Source organism: Ambystoma mexicanum, chromosome 11, assembly GCF_040938575.1.
Source record: "Ambystoma mexicanum isolate Mex_15411 chromosome 11, UKY_AmexF1_1, whole genome shotgun sequence".
Lineage (NCBI taxonomy): Eukaryota > Metazoa > Chordata > Amphibia > Caudata > Ambystomatidae > Ambystoma > Ambystoma mexicanum.
In genome coordinates, this window is record NC_090934.1 from 429,873,987 (window position 1) to 429,891,400 (window position 17,414).

A 17,414-nucleotide genomic window follows, 5' to 3' on the forward strand; every position below is an offset into this window, starting at 1 on the left:
CACAGGATACATCTCATGTTCTCACCCAACCTCTATATCAATAGAAACCTGGCGATCTAATGCCATATCATGTCCTGATCACCTTTCAGCTAGAAGGGGATTTTCTCCAATTGCCAAAGGTAACCATTGAGATGTTTCCTACACCTAATGACGGTGCAGGTCAAGTGCATGAAGACCTGGAAGTAGTCTTCCCAATAAGCTTACTCTAACCAGAAGCCCGTCCGCCATACTGGAAATAACTTCAGTCAGGGTCAATAGTGCACTTGACCCTATTCGCTCCACTCCAACTGTGGCACGAATCCTCCAAATCCCTTCAAAATACTTACTGCTTAGATGAACTGAGTCAATTGAAATGCTGCTTCGATCTCTTAAAAGGGCCTGAAAGAAGGACCAACTCTTGCACAGCCTGCCTTATACACTAGAATGCAGGCAACACTCCATTTGTAGATGCCAGAAAGCTCATTACCAGGCCTGAATCATGGCAAAAGAAAAATCCTCCACATAACTCTTTAACACATACAGAAAAACGAGACTGGAAAGCAAACCTCATCCACAAACCCATCCCAAGAGTAGTGTGAGGACCTCATGTCCTACCTGGCTGGCTTGCAGATGTAGATCTCACCACTCCAACCAACTGGTAGGGCCACCCTAGCGTCAACCAGGCGCTTCTGTGTGTGGAGAAGCTTGATTTACACAGCTGGCATTCTGGAAGCAGGTCCTCCCTGGGCCATCAGACTTCTCTGGTGGCATTCCTTGCTTACAACTCCATTGCTAGATTTCCTAATGGTACCTTTTGAAGTGTAATTCGGATTCTTTGTACTCTTTAATTTATTCACATGTCCCACATAACCATTTGTGTTCCTGATGAAGGCATACAATCGTTCTTCTGCATGTTGAAATGTCAATATCTTACCAGTTAGTGTGTCCAGAATGACCAGTTTGTGTTAATACGATATGTCTCTTACAGCTCGTATAACTGGAACATATGAGTGTCTTTAGAATTTAGATTAACACATTAAAAGCGTTTTCGAACACGTGGTTACCAATTTGATATTCATGTGGATTTGTTTGCATGATCGCGTTTGATTACAATGTGTTGTATATTTTGCAGTAGTGCTTCTAACTATATTTTTCATTTTTTTACTGTTCCTTATTAATAGTTTGCCTAACGAATTTCAGACAATTTCTGTTTTCACACGTACTGCATACTTTTTTAATTCGTTTTTCATTAGATCATGTATTGTTATTGGACCGTTATTTGGCTCAGATTAAGAAGAATGTTGTCTGGTATCGTTAAGGAAATGTATGAAATATTTATATTCTTTCAATTGGACATGTTGTTTTGCAGAAAGTTCCTTTTTTTAGATTCCCATTAAATAATTTGTATATTCTTTGTCCAAGTAAAGTAAGTGAATGCCATCAATTTGATCAGTATGGGAAATATGTAATTGCTTGTGATTTATTGATGAATTTATGAACAATTAGCCTAAGTATTCTTGGATATTTAGTTCAGAAGGAGCCTCTTAGTTTTCTCATGATGTTATCCTATAGGCAGATTGGGTACTGGAAACCGAACTGCATGAGAGGTATACACAACAGGCAATAGATGGACTAAACGAAAACAAAAACATTATCTGTTAAAATATTGTTTGGGGCCAAGCATGAGAAAAGTTGGATCACCAATCTCTAGGGCTCAAGATCAGAGCAAAATCAAAAAATCAGTCAGAGGAGAATGCATGTTTGAAGGTGGCATTTTGACACACATGCACACATACAGAGGCACACACATACACACTCACACACATATGCAAACCCACACACACACACACACACACACCCTAATGCACAGTTTTATTCGTGGTGACCATAACCAGCCTCACCAATCCTGCATTGCTCACTCAGCTGATGGAAACAAACAAGCATCATCATGGAAAGAGGTAACTCAGATCTGACTGGTAAGATGCCACAGTGGTAAGATGACCCAGTGTCGGAAACAGCTGTGTGTTTCGGCGTTTATGAGAGACACACCGCAGTGCGGCTAGACACTCGTTCGTTGGTTCCTGTGTCAGTCTTTTGGGTCCTCCTCTCCTCTAGCATGAGCGAGGAGGAAGGAGAGAGGGAAGGAAGAAACTCCTCGGGCACTGTGCACTGACATCGGGAAGTTTTCAGAACCCCCTGAGGCTGCCGTGGTTCCAAGAAATCAAAGTTTTCTTTAAGGTGAGCAGTGCGGTGGTCGCTGCGCCTGGTGTATGCTTAGTTGTGGTCCGGTGTGGTCCGGTGTAGTCCGCTGAGCTCCGGTGCTCCAATGCGTGCCTCGCAATGCTTCAGCGCTCTGGCGCGGTAGGTGCCAGGGGGGAGGCGGCTAAGGGGGGAGCTTACCAGGACTTTGAGCAGGGACTTCAGGCCCTTTTGCCTTTGACCTGCTCGCTGGATAAACCAATCGAGGGAGTGTGAGAGTTGGAGACAAGAGTGCCGCAGAGTTCAGTGCAAGACTCGTGACATGCATGAGTTTTACCTCCCGGATACTCAAACCCAGAAACTGCTCTTCTTTTCAGAGCACATAATCTGATACAACGAGGATAAAGAACTAGTGTGACGCTAGAAAGAACAAAGGTTAACGATTACATCAGTAATCTGAACGTAATTACTAAGCAGTCACTAGACCAAACGGAAAGTGGGAACGAAAGAACATGAGTAAAAGCCCACTGATAGTGGGAGGAGCCCGAGGAACCCATAAACAAAGGGCGACGAGATGGCACTACAACTACGCAGTGGCAGGCTTGCCATTACAGAGAAAGGAAAGGAGGCGCTGAAAACATATCAGGAGGGAGAAGGACAGATGTCTGAAAGTGAGTACACTCCATACTTCAGGCCCTCGATGGTAGAGGAGGAGGGGAAATAAACCAGCAGGAGAGACAAGAAATAATTGAGCTGACACAGAATTCCAGGCAGGAGACACAAGAAATAATTGAGCTGACACAGAATTCCAGGCATCTGGATATGATGGAAGAGGGGGTAAAAGGCCCACACTCTACTCAGAAATAGTAGGTTGAGGAAAGGTTGGCAAAAAAGAAAAAAACTGCTCCCTCGGAACCTAAACCAATATTCAAAAAGGACATGTTACTTTTGGAACACCCGAAAAAAGGGCAATGACATTACATATAATGTACAGATACATTTCTTTAAGGAAAGGGAACATATGACCCATGAAACGGGTCGAGTGCCTCCTACTAACTACTTGAAAAGGAAGACGCATGCATCAGAAGAGAGCGTAAATGAAGAAGAAACACTGTACCATTCCTTTGTGCAATTATGCAGCAACATCAAAGGAAGTACGCAGAGGACTTACCGATCATCGCTGAAAGGAGGGGAACATGCCTCCACTGAAAGACATGTTCACCAAAACAGTCCACTAAGTAGCACTATTCAAGATCAAATGAAGAACCAAGAAAAGCAGACTAAAGCAATACATGAAAACTGCTTTATGCCAAACAACATTATTATGAGACGAGAGTCAAACATCATGCAACAGATAGACACCCTAGGACCGGCCTCTATTTCTGCACCACATCTGGTGCTGGAATCAATGTGACGACTACAAGATAACATTAAAGATTGGGTGCAGGGAAACGCAGATAAATTGAAAGTGGTGGAGCAAGGACTGAGCACCTTGATGGCAAACAAAAATGAGAAGGTGATATTGGTGGAATCCTGTCACAAAGACAAAGAAGCAGAAAACAACCAGGGTATTGGAAATCAGAAAGCCACCAAGGGCACCAAACCAAGGATGTGGATAGAAACATCCACAGATTGGTTGGATCCAGACAGAGAAGAGAGGTTCTCTATTGAGGAAAAGAAACAGCCAGACTCACCATCACCACTTTGCGCACGACTGAATAGGGAGGAGGTGCAGGAAGGAGAGGGGGAGGTCATAGAATCAAACCATACCCTGGAAATGCAAGAGGAAAATGTGGAGACATCTCAAAATCAAGAAGGATGGGTGAAAACAAACCAACAAATGAGCAAGGGGAAAAATAAAAAAAATAAAAAGACAAAGAATCGAACAGCCCCGAACATAAACAAAAGATCCAAGACAAAGCAGTTTGTAGAGGGAATCACAATTGGGGGAAAGATGCAGGAGACCTCCAAAAAAGAAAAGGAAGAAAGCATCCATGGGATCAATAAGAAAAAGAGGGAAACACAGAAAAAAAGCAGTCAAAAATAAAAAAAACTTCCTGGACAAAAGAAGAAACAAGAAACAAGCTTCTCCAAATAATGAACAGGAAGGAAACAAAACACTGCCAGAGGTAAACAACAGGGAAGACGCATCTCACAGGCCAGAAACACCAACAGAGGTACCTCAACTGGAATAGGGGAAAGAAGGTACTAAAAAGGGATCCCTGAAAGCAACACCAGTAGAACCAAAAGGCAACCAAAGGTTGGTTAAGCCTGTGGAAATAGAAAGAGACATATTCCATGGGTACCGAAATGGGATGCACATCGGATAACAAACTGCACCTGAACAGAGGGACGATAATAAAAGAATTCCAAGCGGTCCTTCAGTTAAGGGCACTAAGATCAGAGGACATCCTGCGAGTGGCATTCCCAAAGACAGGTGCAGAACAATCTGTATGCTACTTTTCTTTCAATCTGGTGGCACAGATGTTATGGAGCAATAGAGAAGCTCTTAAAACTCTGGGCTTTTACTTACTAGAAATGAACACACAGGAAGTAATAGAAAGATACCTAAACCTGCTGCAAACAACAAGCACCAGGCACAGCATGACTAGAGTTGAAACTATCTTGGCAGGCCTGAGGGTGAATGGGGATGATTGGGCTTGGTTGGAGGGGGCCCTGGAGATGCTCCAGAAGGTAAGAAAGGCCCAGCAGCAACTTTAACTGGAGTGCTCTCAAAATTACCACTTGGAACATTTACGGCTTCCAAAAATTAAAGGATACCGCCTACGAAGCCCTTGGACAGCAAATGTGATTATCCTTAAAGAGACAATGGTGAGAGAACATCTGGATCTCAAGGGGTATAGAACTTACTGCAAACTGGCAGTTCAAGGCAATCTGGGGTGACCAAAAGGAGGGCTGGTCATAGCTCTTGATCAGAGCTGGGATGCGACACATTACGAGCTGGAGGTAACTTCACCTGTCCTCACGGCTATAGTCATTAACATGACTCCTCAGGAGACATACCACTTAATGTTGAACATTTATGGGAACTCATCTCAAAAACACAAGTTGGAACTGCAGAACGAGCTTGGAACATTGCTTGAAGAATGGCTGGAGAAAGAAGGCTACATCAACATACTAATAGCAGGAGACTTCTATGCGCTCTGTGTAGAGACCAAACCGATAAAGGATACAAGAAGAGGAGAATCGCAGCATTACAGAGAGACTATCTGGGAACACTATGGAGAAATCTTCTCGCGCAATGGGTCTTATGACCTTGTGAGCCAGCTGGGAAAATAACAAACGTTTATATCCTGGAAGAAGGGAGGGCACTCATCATGGATTGACCACATCTTTGTCTCAGCAGATTTCTTTAAAAGAAACAATTTGATAGTTCGAGGGGATGCCAGAGATAGCGATCATTTCCCACTACATTACAACTTAAACTTATTCCCAAAGATGCACAAAATATACCCTAACATGAGCTTTACTGAGGTCACCAAGGGAGGGGTAGCCATAATGTTGAATAAAAAGGCAGTTAGGGAATTTACGGTGACGTGGGGAAAAACAGATAAGAAAGATGGTGGAAAATGGATTCCAACTAACAGTTTGGATTTATAATGAGATGTTACAAACATGCCTGAAATCTATGACTAAGAAGGGTCAGTTGTTGGTAAAACAGACCCACCTAAACGCCTTTGATGGAAAAATCAAGGAAGTAAAAAGGTGCACAAGAGCAGAGATTAAGGCATGTATGCTAAACTCAGCTTCCTTTAACTCATATCTAGAGAAAACAAAGAGGATCATGATACATTATAGACAGGTTTTTAAGTGGACTAAAAGGGAAACAGTAATCAAACGAAAACAAGAGATGGTGACTTCCCTGGTAACAAATGAGGCAGGACATTTTTGGTCAATGATGGCAGGAGTAACAAAAGGAAACACGACCTATGAAGAAGAGTGCCAAATCCCAGCAAAGGACTGCATCCAATTTTTGGGGAAGAAATACATGATCCTTGATAACAATCCCCTATTCAATCTGAAAGAAAGGTTCCAGGAGGAACATAAGTGTCCATGGGACCGAGAAGGTGTGGTGTGGGCAATTGGAAGAGCAAACGCCTCAAGAGCCCCAGGCCCTGACAGTATCCCTTCTGTAGTCATAAGGAAAATGTGGAGCTATGGGCAATGCCTCTATGGGAACTCTTCCAACACATATATGATACCTCGAGAGTCCTAGATATGTGGAGACAATCCCACATTGTTTCAATCTATAAAAAATGGGACAACTTAAACCCAGCTAATTTCAGACCGACAGCTCTCTTAGACTCCAGCAGTAAAATATTCAGGACCCTGAGACTGAGAGATCTCAAAAGATAAATAAACTCATGAGGAATACTGTCAGAGTCACAGATAGGTTTTCAAACAGGCACAGGACCCCACCAAATGCAGTCAAGTTATCATACATGGGAGCAGCAGTGAGGAACAAATCAATTGGGACCGTGTATACGGCCTCAATTGACATGACTAGCGCCTTTGACACTGCTAGTCATGGTCGATTGTGGGACAAGTTGGTGAGGTACGGCATTCCATTAACTCTGGTGAAAATGCTAATGTTACTCCATACGGGACCAACAATGAGAGTCAGACTAGACAGGGAAGGAGCTATGACATCTCATATAGAGACCCATTTGGGGTTAAGACAGGGGTTTATCACAACCTGTACAGAGCAGATATTGTCAGAATTTCGGAGAGGGGAACAAACAACGCAGTGAAGTTGGGGCAGGCAACACTGGATTGGATTGCTTTTGCAGATGACTTAGTGTTGTTTGATCTCACAGCCTTGGGATCAGAGACGTCTTTATGGGAGGGAAAACGGGGCACGTGCCCCGGGCCCCCACTATGGGAGGAGGCCCCTACCTGTCAACAAATCTGGGGGGGAGGCAGTATGGGATCCAAATAATTGACATACTTAGATGCAAAATGTAGTTGTTATTTGTTTGCCAAGTATCTGTAACAGAACAGCAGACATCCTCTTTGATAATATGGCTGCAAGCAGCACATGTTAACTTTCAAGATGCATTCAATGGAGGGGCCTGGTTTATGGGCCTAATTTCTGCAAGCATGGCTTGCAATGCAGCTTGTGAGAAAGCACAGGCCATAGATCTCCATGATTAGCTTGTTTTTCTTTTGTGGGACCTGAGTTCGGAATGGCTGCTTGTCTTGGAAAGAGCAGGACACGGTAGACCCATACTTTCCAGAATCATTTTTTGAGATGACATTTTGCAGCAGGTAAAAATAAATATATATATAAAAACAAATAGTATTATGTGTAATTAGATAACTGAGTATACCTACATGTTGGAAGCTGATTCCCCCAAACCATGGCAATACATGCTTGTGCGATTTATTAATTCAGAAACCTATTTATTGATAAGATAGCTCAGCGGTTTGAGTGCTTGCTGCTGCGATCTGTGTTTGATCTGAAAGTCGCAGGTTCAAATCCTGGCAAGGCCAACTCAGCATTCATCCTCCCGGGGTCGATAAATGAGTACCAACTTCATTTCTGTGATAGTGAATGTAAATATGTTCTATGTAAAGTGCTTTGGTGAAAGCGCTATATAAATGATACTTCACTATCCTTTGTTTTTGTGCAAAGATGTATATTCTCTGTGATAACCCATAAAGATAAAAGTTCTCAAGAGAGATATGTGTGTGCTGAGTAAGGACAGTTTGATTGGTAGTCAGACTCTTACTTTCATCTGTTTTAGGCTGTTACACTGAGCTGAGCTAATTTGTTCAAGTCTACAAAGTGTTTTTTGTGTACTGCATGCAGCTGTATTTTTCCTCACCTTATCTACTCACAGAGCTTTGATAGTTATGGATTTCACAATGCGTCCTGTTTTAGTATGTGAACCCTAAATAGCTGCACCACTGCCCCCACTCTCTGTGATTTCCCATTGTGACCTTCAGGATGTCTGAGAAGCATTTCAGTAAGTCTTGGAGTCTAGCGCGGGTTTGCATTCCACATGGGTCACATGTACTCCCTAAACTGGAAGGAGTGTCCTATTTGCCCTGTTATTCATTTGCAGAACAGTACACTGAAATCTTATAAATATTTCAGTGAGGCTTGAATGCTCCTTTATGTTTCTCCCCTTGAATGTGCACACTTAGGCTTTCCTCACTGACACAACAAAAAGGCTTTCTAACAAAGCAACATCTATGACAACGCAAATTCCACCTTCATTACCCACCCCATAATCTCTCACCCACCTAACTCAAACCTTTCTCACAAACATACCTATTGTTCTCCTCTTTGACACTCCTATCACACCTTCTACCTGCCTCCTCTGTGTTTCTCTCCTACTATGTTACTTCTCTCTTAGAAGCCCTGAACTTCTTTCTAGCTCCCCTTGTCCTCTCTCTCCCTGGTCAACTTTATTGGCCAGTTTACCTCTTTACTTGTCCTCTAGATTGTCACTCCTACATGTCCCCCATTGAGCTAACCTTGTGCTTCTCTCTCTACTCACCATCTCACTAAGTCTACCCTCTCCCTTCTCCCCTGCACCTTCTTTGTCACTCACTCATTCCATCCTCTCTCACATGTCTATCCCTTCATTGTATAGTTTTTCCTCTACATGATAAGCTTATTTGTCACCCCTCCCTTGTTTCTTCCTCCACTGTCTCGTTATGTCTCTTCTCTCTCTTCCTGCTCCCCATCCCCTTCTTAGTACTGTCCCTCCCCTCACTCACCTTCCTTACCTCTCCATTATTGACTCACCATCATGTTCTCGCTTCCCTTCCTTGTCTTTCCCAAATGTTCTGCCTCTCCACTCTATCTCCTTCCCCTTGGAATCTGTGCCCTCTCTGTTGTCTGCTGCCTTGGACTGCCACTTTAGTTGTATGCGCCCTCTGTTGTCGTTGCCTCGTTTTCACTGTTCCTTATTTTTTCTCACCCCGTATTTGCCTTGCTCCTCCCGTGCACCATCCTTGTCCCTCTATTCTGATCCCCTGATTCACCTTCTTTATCTTTAATTTTTGTCTCCACTCTGAGTCGCAACTCTCTCTCTCTCTCTCTCTCTCTCTCTCTCTCTCTCTCTCACGCTCCCTTTTGCTTGTTGACTCGCTGTCTCTCACTCTCATGCTTCTACTCACTCACACTCACTCCCTCTCTTTCTCTCATCTTTCCTCTCACTTACACTCACTTTCTACCTTTCTCTCTCCCTTCCTTCTTGCTCCCTCCTGCTCTTACGATGTCGTAACCTCCTTGCCTACCCTGCCAATCTCTGTTTATCTCCCCCTCTCTCTGCCATTGATCCTCCCTCTCTGCTTCTCTATGCTTTCCACCAGTGGTGTGCCAGGGAACGAGCAGAATGGCTGAATTTGGGTCAATCAGTTGCTCTTTGATTTCCATGCCTGCCCTCATTACAGTGTTTGCTGCTCAAAGATTAATTGAGGATTAACGACTGAGAATTGGTCACCACTCAACCATAGCAAGACCCACACCTAGTGGGATTCTTTGTCTAGAAGGACATATATTTTTTATTCCCCTCAACCTGCCTGATTGAATCCCTTTTTCTCGAATTATATGTACACCTATACCACTCTGTTTATTGGATATATGTAAATGTTTGTATTGGTTCTTACCAATGTGATGCATTTGCCTCCACTCACACTGCATTCAAATTCAATGCAGAGTTTGAAACTGTTGTTTGCTCAAAAATGTTTGGCTTATCACACATCTGAGACTTATGCTCTGATCAATTTGTTTATTCACGGCAAACTGGTGTGTACCACCTTCATTGTTTTACAACCAGAATGTTGAGGAACATGAAATAAATCTCATGTTTAAGCCACTCAAATAAGGCTATCAGTAAGTGTGTAATTCGTTTAGCTGTTGCTCCTTAATCCCTGATCAAAGTATGGGTCACCAGTGACTTTTTTTTAACACCATCACAACCTTTGATGAATAAGTAAAGCATACCCAACTAACAGTATGCCATCATTTAGACCAGCGGTTACCCCTCCAGTGACACACCTTATGCTTTAGCCCTAGGTTCCGCCTCCAGGGCTTTCCGTTTTGTTACAACTGCTCAAAGATTAACTTACAGGATGTAGACATGCAAAGGAAAGTATGTGCTGATTGTCAATGCACTGGTGACATTGACTTCTGAGGGCAAGATTGTTGAATAAGGTTGAATAAGGTAATCCATCTGAAGCACATTATACATAAAAAGAAGCTGCATCCCGGTGCCAGGTAATAACTACAATGAGTTGTATTTAATACACAGACTCTTCTTGGGTCCGCCTAAATTGTTCATTATGTATGTTAAACGATGAGTGTGGCTTTTTCGAAAAGCATACACTGTAAACTGAATCACTACTATGCGCTCAAATTCTGCAGATATGGCAGAGCAAGAGAAAATAATTTGCCCAAGGTCACAAACTTTAGTTAAGTAGCGATGCTGGGATTTGAGCCTAATCTGCAATTTAGGCATTTGATCATGTATCTTGTCCGCATTGGTCTTATTAAAAAATATATATAATACAACAACCCGACAAATATATAAGTCCTTATAGAAATATGTTACAAATAAGATTCTGCAGATTCTGAAGAAAAATGTGAAGTTCCTAAAGAGCAATCAGACATCACGTAAATGCACTTGACAGTTTAGAAAGGGAGCGAGATATTTATTTGCCTTGAGATAAGATACAGATTTCACTCGCCATTTGGAGTATGTGAGAGTTTTTACCGATGCAAAGGCCAGGGTGCCGTTACCACATCAGTTACTATCACTCAAACATTATTGCAGATATAAGGGGCACTAGCTGCATGTTACCACTTGGCTAACAACCTACTTACTCCATTAAAAAAGGAGGATGAACATCTTAAAATGTGTATTTGGAAGCTATAATCCAAATGCCGAGGGCAGTGGCAGACACAGTACTACCCACTATTCCCATCAAGTATTGCTACTCCATGCACTCTTGTTTCCTACAAATATGATGAAATAGAGTTTCAAAATATGTTAATGAGCATTTTTAGCACATCATTTGGAATTTATGTTCACCTTAAAAATACAGGATTACAAGTACCAGAGTGCAGTGTGATGTGCATCTGAAAGCCAGGTCTGGTTTATGCCTTGACTGACATGAGATCATTTGCAATCTCTACAAATTGTCATATGTATTGTAAAACTTTCAAGACTGATTTCAAGACCTGGTTCTCGGTGCGTGCGTAAAGTAACATCACTTTATAACAGGTCCTTTCGGAATGCAGCCACTATATTATTTCCAGGTGAACTTAGAATGTATAAAGGTAGGAGGTAGAGCACTAGAAAAGTCAGTTCACTGCACTGATCATGGTAGTTAGGGAGTGGACACGTGTTTTGACCCAACAGGGGTCTTTATCGAGGCGTGTGTTTGGGGTATTCATCTATTGCTTTTCTCCCTGGACCATTATTAGTTTCAGTAAATTAAACCTAGTTTTAGGAAAGAGTTGGCTGTGTTACTTCTGTTGGATTTGACTTGAGACACATAATCCATCCAGATAGTTGGTTGGGGCAGGTGTTAAATGGGCTATGGGAGGGGGCCCCAAGGCTATCTTTGCCCCGGGCACCAAACACTGTTAAGATGGCCCTGCTTGGGATTACAGCGTAAATTGGCACTCTTCCACAGTTACACACTCGAAAACAACCTAAAGGCAAATGGGGCAAAATCTAGGGTACACATCTCTTCGACGGAAACAAGACCAAAAAAGATCAATAGGTAAGTAGGTGATGAGCCATTAGAAAGGGTTACTGCTCTAACCTATTTGGGCTATGAGGTTCTGAATTCAACATCTAAAGCAGGAGGGGTTAACTATCCAAGTCTTAGGTATGGTCCCTTGCTTACGAAGATGAGGCGGGTTTATGCACAACTGTGCCGTTTTTCATTGGTCCCACTCATTCGATTCTATCAGATGCAGGTGGAACCAACACTCCTATACGGCTTGGACATACATCTTAATGATCTTGGACAGAACCTAAATATGTTCCAAGGGAAGCTTTGGAAAGACATTTTAAGATTAGCCAAAACAATCCCAAATTCAATCATTCGTCACGAGTTCGGTTTGGTTTCACTCAGCACGAGGGCTGAGTGGAGGAAACTGATGTCCTATGCTAAGTTACTAAATGCACTATCCCACTCTCTGTATGAAAAATGGGGTATGGTACAGGCTCAAACCTTGGCAGACTCTATTAGCAGATTGAAAACCGAAATGAATATAACGCTTAAGGAAATAGGGTCTACCATGGAAGAGCTTCCCGCAAATCAGGCGAAGGTAAAGAAAAAATTGTTCGAGCACGAATGGGGCAAAATAAGAGAAGACATATCAAAATCACGCCTGAACAAGGAGTATGCAAGGCTCGTATATAGGAGGAAACAAATCCCGAGATACATAATCAGTTTCTCATGTCACAAGAGAAGAACATTATATTTAAGATTCCGATTGAACCAACTACCGACACTCAAGAGGTTGGAAGTAAGTATGGCTCGACGACAGATCTAGGTTGTACATTGTGTGGAGTGGCTGCACAAAAAGAAACAACAAAGCATCTGGTTCTCAGCTGTATGGCACTTAACAAAGAGCGTTTGAGATGCTTAGAAATGGAACAGGGCACAGAGGCATGCTGGGCTACCCTGATGGGGGGACAAGCACAAAGCCGTATCCTAGCTTTATGTGATCTGCTTTACAAAATCTTGGATAAACTGGGCAGAGTGGGGGTGGAAAGGAATAAGAGGACTTTAAGTGAGGAGTCTGGCTAAGAGGCCTCCCCACAACTCTCTCCCTCTCCCCAAGCTCGCAGGATATCCGAGTACTAGGATAAAATGTAAATGAAGGGTGGAAGGAAAGGTGCGTTAATTGGCTTATGAAACTATTTGATTTTGTTTCTTGCATAATTCCTTTCTGGCAGCTTTCTAGTTCATTCTCCTCCTTCCCCCCTCTCCCCTTCCCTCTCTTTTTTTATGTGATACTTGATGTGATGAACCTTTATTATTTTTAAACTTCTCTTTTGTATTCTGGAACTTAATTAATTGTTATAAAATTGTGAAAGCTTTCTTTCTATTGTAGCTGGAAATCAAAACAAAAATAATGAATAAGAAAAGATGCCACACACAAGAAAAAAGCTAAGCTTACTTAAACTCTTCCCTGACAATACATCACCTATTTAAGAGGCGACTTCCACTCCAGTGTTTATCTGATAGAGAACCCAACTCTTCCAAAAGGAGATGACTACTGAAGATGTACTGTTAGCAACTCATTTCAATTGAGATGGTCACTGGTTCAGAGCACAGATGGATGCTATAGACAAAGAAAAACAAAAAATAAATACTGCAATTTTGGAAACAAAACAGACATGTGCATTACATGGAGTGAACTTTGAGGATATAAGGTTGCTAATAGGGCGGTGAGCCAGGGACCTGTGTCTTGGGTCTTGTCAGGATTGATGACATTTTATGGAAAGTGATCTCTTATAAAGGACCACAGGGTGACCTAATATGTGCATTTTTCTACCTGTCGCATTACTTAGGGAGTGTGCATAGTCTCCATCAGTTCACTGACTGTCATCTAGCTCTGACTGACATGTGTGAGATAGTTATGGAAAAATTCTGTTTCTTTTCTACCCATGAATTATTAATGTGTCACACTTCCCCCATTCTTAACGTTTGAATTTCTCCTGCTGCCACTTGTCAGAAAGTGGAATATTCAGAGCCTTGGTTTGCGGCCATTCTTCCTGCCATGGGTGGCAAGGCTTCCAAATGTGGATAAGCCCCACACAGGAAGTGCCTATGACATTATTTGTGAGAAATGCCATGCATCCCTTGGTCAACATAATTATTCTAGTCCTCACCAATAACAAGGCTTGTAGAAGGGACCGTTGCAAATGTTATCAATCAAAGCTAACACGTTTCTGGATGATTAGCCACTCAAGTCCTTATTTGTACAAAACATAGGACTGCTTAAAGGCTGCTGCAGGTGAGGCAGATCTGGGCACATGGTGAATATTTATCTGAAGCGCCCAGCTTAGTATCTTATACATGTTTCAATTGGGTTTAAATGTGCCACATGGCAATCAAGGTGGCAGATGTTTCCTAACAGTAATAGGATTCTTCAAAACATTTTAGTTTCTCTAATATGATAGCATCTTAAACTGCACATAAAACTACACTTGCATATAATAAAGAGGACTTTCGCTTATCCCATTATTACCAAAAGTGTTGTTATCAGTGAACTGTTGCATGCCCCCTGTTTCCCATGTAAATATGGTGCTGAGGTTTGCTTCTATGTATGTGTCATTTAAAATAAGATCATAGTTTAGTGCATCAAACCCCTGCATATTTCAGGTTGGAGACGCAGTGTCACTGATTTAGAAGGCACATAATTTCAGCTCACCCCGCAAACTGGGATAGTGGTTTTCAGATTGTATTGAACAGGCTTATAGACCCCTCCCCTATCACTTCACATATGGATCTCACTGTGCAATTTCAAATTGAGTGGTTGAAATGACACAAATATACTTTCTCACCTTTCCCATTCTTTACTATATAGCAATGGCCTTCAGAGAACACACATTATCAAGAAAAAACATTACTTTTTAATTTATTTTTATTTATTATAATTGTATATTAGTTCAGAAACTGAACTTTTACAATAATACCAATTTTAACAAATTTTACAAATACTTAACACAATTTGTCACATATATAATTTTCCAATTTCATAAATACAAGACATATTAAAATATTAAAGAAAAGGAAAAATATATGTTCCATTCAAAATAATAAAACATCACATTAAGAAAAGTAGGGAAAACCAAATCATGTTCAAATCATCCCACTTCTCATTTAAAGAGCCCAATACATACATTTGTCTGCCAACAACTTCTATCATAGTCATCACAATCCTATTCCATGTCTGTGTCAGTCTACTCCAAAAACATCACCACCGATCTCCAGACCCTATAAAGGGCCAACAATACCGTTTTTGAAGTAGAATTAAGGCAAAGCATCCAAAACTCGTTGCTTTTAATTTAATCTAGATTGTGGACTAGATGGCCCAATGTCACCATATACAAAGAGCCAAGGCAAGGGTATTCCGTCAATACTTGTCTAAGTGTTTCAATATTAGAGGGAATATGACAGATCCTACAAAATCTCGTCTCAGGGGGAATCGTTCTACTGGCCCCACAGATGGCCAACACTGGAAGTTGATTCACTCGAAGCCGAAGAAAGAAGTCTCTGACCTGCGGGTCAGGGCAGACTTCTAAATAACTCTCGGGCTTCAGATATTAATGAACCACTGACGCCACATAAGATTAGGATTTCATAGTATTAAGATGCTCATAGTTCTGTACCCAATCATATATCAGAATTTTTCTCTTTAAGGCACCTTTCAGTGTTTCAAAATTGGAACAGTGTTTATAATCTGGGGTCCAATCCACCGCCTCGCATAGTTCTTTAAATAACCGAGCATTACTAGAGTACTTACTTCCATCCAGACCAGGCTCGTAACTAGAGCCCAATATACCTAATAAAGGGTAAGTGGGGGAGGTTCTAGCTTTTAGCAACAAGAAAAACCTTAATTAACATTTGATGGACATCTTCACATCACAACCCAAAGTTAACAATTTCTGTGAAAACTCTTTGGGAACTTATGATTTTAAAGAGCCACCCACCGAATGCACACAAATGCGATCTATACCATTACACACATAACTCAGACATTTATTTTAAGTTAGATTGAACTGACTTCTTACTTAATTTTATTTGATCAGATTGTACTGTTTATTTCCCATTTAAAACAATGTATTTGATAATACCTTCCCGAAACAACCCCCTTTCTGGCACTTAGCAGGAAGATAGTTGAAGAGAGAATGTATTATTTCTTTTGGAGAACTCCCATACTCACGTTTGAGAAGAAACTTTCAGTTTTAGGAAAAGCCTGGCTCTTTTAGAGTGGAAATCCCCTCTCCAAATCTGGTCCTATTAATGTAGGACTGCCTCATATTTTGTTCTCTGTAGATTCACTTGTGGTCAAACTCCTGGAGAAACTGGCCATCTCCCAGCTTAACCTCCATGCTGAATCTGTTGGTAATCTTCATGACCATCAATCCGGCTTCAGAGCGGCCAGAAGCACGGAAACTGCTCTCCTGAACATCCGTGAGGACCTGCTCCTGAACCTCGATTCCAACACTCCCTGTGTTCTCATTCTGCTCGATCTCTCCTCTGCCTTTGACACTGTCAACCATGCCATCCTGCTCAACCGTCTCCGTGATAACCTGGGTATCACTGGTCAGGCTCTGGCATGGCTGACCTCTTTCCTTTCCGGTCGACCCTCCCAGGTCGAAATGGGCTCCTTCCTCTCTGACATCTTTTTCTCCACCTGTGGTGTCCCCCAGGGATCCAACCTCTCTCCCTGGCTTTTCAACCAGTATCTGGCACTCCTTGCCCACCGTATCGCCACTCTCTGCCCCTACTTCCAGTGCTATGCGGACGATACCCAGCTCATTTTCAGGCTACCCTCGGCCTCCTCCTCTCCTTCCCTCATCTCCGACTGTCTGTCTGCTATCCAGGAATGGTGTGCCGCCAACGACCTCTGCCTTAACGCCAGTAAGACTGAGATTCTACTCATCGGCACATCCACTCCCTCCTTCCCTGCAGCTCTCTGGCCGGCCTCCCTTGGCCCCCTTCCTGCCCCTACCTGCAAGGCTAAAAACCTCGGGGTCATCTTCGACTCCACACTCTCCTTCTCTCCTCATATATCTGACGTCTCTAAGAAGTCACACTACCAGCTGCACCTCCTCAGAGGTATTCTTCCCTTCCTCTCCTTCCCCCAGAAGCTCACTGTCTCCCGAGCCCTGGTTCTCTCAAGGCTGGACTACTGTAACAGCCTCTATCTTAATCTGCCTGCCTCCACTCTCCGCCCTCTGCAACTTATCCAGAACAGAACTGCGAGACTTGTCCTTGGCCTCAAGCCCAGGGACCGTATCTCTCCAGGACTGAAATCTCTTCACTGGCTCCCAGTGGCTGCGAGGATTAAGTTCAAAACCCTCTGCATTGTCCACAAGGCCTTCTGGGGCCTGGGGCCTAAATACCTTCAACTCTCTCTTCCTAAATATCTTCCTTCACGAGCCCTTCGCTCATCCGTCTCCAACTCCCTCATGGTCAGCCGCTTCTCGAAGCAACGAGCTGGGGGC

The 17,414-nt window shown here is 42.6% G+C and overlaps 1 protein-coding gene across 4 annotated transcripts in view; it reads left to right on the forward strand.

Moving 5' to 3' along the window:
* LOC138503489 (F-box/WD repeat-containing protein 7-like) overlaps nt 1-17,414 on the forward strand; it is a 733,637-nt gene that overhangs the window by 520,339 nt on the left and 195,884 nt on the right. The gene's annotated exons all lie outside the window — the stretch shown is intronic.